Genomic DNA, 2,289 nt, shown 5'->3' with positions numbered 1-2,289 from the left:
ACATATCTCTATAAATGCATGTGTGTACACAAGCGTGTCTATGTGTGTGTGTGTGTGTGTGTGTGTACAGAGATAGATAGAATGATAGATAGATAGGTATATATGTATATATGCATGTATATATATGTGTGCATATATATATATATATACATATATATATGCATGTGTGTATATATATATATATATATATATATGTGTGTGTGTGTGTGTATGTATGTATGCATACATATGTGTGTGTGTATATATACACATGTATATGTGTGTGTATATTTCCCTCTCTCTCTTTCGGAGAGGCACAAGCACCTACACGCACATATACACACACGGCAGTAACTTCCACCTACCGAATTCAATCACAAAGCTCCGGTCAGCTCGGGGCTATAGTGAAAGACACCTACCCAAAATGCCACGCAGTGGGACTGAACCCGAAACCATATAGCTAGGAAGCAAGCTCCCTAACCACACAGCCATGCCCGCGCTTACATGTATATATATATATATATATATATAAATGAAAGAATGGAGTTGAATGACAATTCATTCAACTACTCATTTATATATATATATATATATATATAAGTTAGTGTACACAAATATGTTTATCTGTCTATATATATATATAATTGCTTCTGTGCATATATATGTGTAAAGGTGTGTGTATCTGCAACAGAAACCACACAGTACAATTTCATACACACGTGTGACTCTGCAGCCTAGACTAAAATGAAGGTCAACTGATTCCCTAAATACAGCTCAACAATGGTGACCCCTCATCACTTTTCCATTGTTTCATTGCCAAGACATTAAGGCGTAATAAGTTCTGAACGTGAAATAATAGATTCAATATTAAGATTGCTTCCAAGCTTTCCCCTAGGCCAAACCTAATAGCCATCATCATCACTACCATCATCACCACTAGTATGATCATTATTATTGTTGTTGTTGTTATTATTACTATTATTAGGGCAGCAAGCTGGCAGAGTCATTAGCAAACCGGGCGAAATGCTTAGTGGTATTTCGCCTGTTGCTACGTTCTGAGTTCAAATTCTGCCAAGGTCGACTTTGCCTTTCATCTTTTCGGGGTCGATTAAATAAGTACCAGTTACACACTGGGGCCGATGTAATCGATTTAATTCGTTTGTCTGTCCTTGTTTGTCCTCTCTGTGTTTAGCCCCCTTGTGGGTTGTAAAGAAATAGATATTTCGTCTGTCTTTATGTTCTGAGTTCAAATTCCACCGAGGTCGACTTTACCTTTCATTCTTTCGGGGTCGATAGATTAAATACCAGTTGCATACTGAGGTCGAGCTAATCAACTAACCCCCTCCCCAAAAATTTCAGGCCTTGTGCCTAGAGTAGAAAAGAATATATGCAGTTAATTTATAAACATTCATTTCTATTCTTTCCAAACTGTTTTTATCTGGAGGCCCTCAGCAAATTCTCCTAAAAACATACATTCATATTGTATTTTGAAAAATAAATATGATTCATATATGAATATCTACGATTGATATACACATGAGTAGACACACAAATGCAAAACAAGGTGGTAATAAAAATAGTACTCAAGTACCAGAGGTAGACTAATATACATTTTTTGTATTAAAGCTGCAAGAACAGAAAAAAAAAAAAATGCTAGTCAAAGTTGCCCATTCCGGTTCATCAGGCAGTTGTAATTAAGCATAGAATAAAATTGTGATTGTACTTGTAATGTGTAATTTGATGTGATTCAATCTGGTGAATAAGCATTTGAATTTCATTGGGTGGTTTTGCTAACGATTTTTTTGGAAGTGCGCAAATTGAACGGTAAAATATAAATATATATTATTGTATAATATCGAAAAAAATCGTTGAGTTAAAAAAGGGATGGCTGTGTGGTAAGTAGCTTGCTTACCAACCACATGGGGTCTTGGGTTCAGTCCCACTGCGTGGCACCTTGGGCAAGTGTCTTCTACTATAGCCTTGGGTCAAACAAAGCCTTGTGAGTGGATTTGGCAGATGGAAATGGGAAGAAGCCCGTCATATAAGTGAGTGTGTGTGTGTGTCTTTTTGTCCCCCCAACATTGCTTGACAACCGATGCTGGTGTGTTTACATCCCCGCAGTTTGGCAAAATAAACCGATAGAATAAGTACTAGGCTTTCAAAGAATAATCTCTGGGGTCGATTTGCTCAACTAAAGGCAGTGCTCCAGCATGGCTGCAGTCAGATGAGAAGTAAAAAAAATAAATGAATACAGAATAGATTAATTAAGGGTAAATAAATAAGTGATTAATAAAGGTGTAAGTTTGTTTA

Source organism: Octopus sinensis, linkage group LG23 (assembly GCF_006345805.1).
Source record: "Octopus sinensis linkage group LG23, ASM634580v1, whole genome shotgun sequence".
NCBI classification, from domain to species: domain Eukaryota; kingdom Metazoa; phylum Mollusca; class Cephalopoda; order Octopoda; family Octopodidae; genus Octopus; species Octopus sinensis.
The sequence above is the reverse complement of the archived record's forward strand: the minus strand, read 5'-3'. Positions refer to the sequence as shown.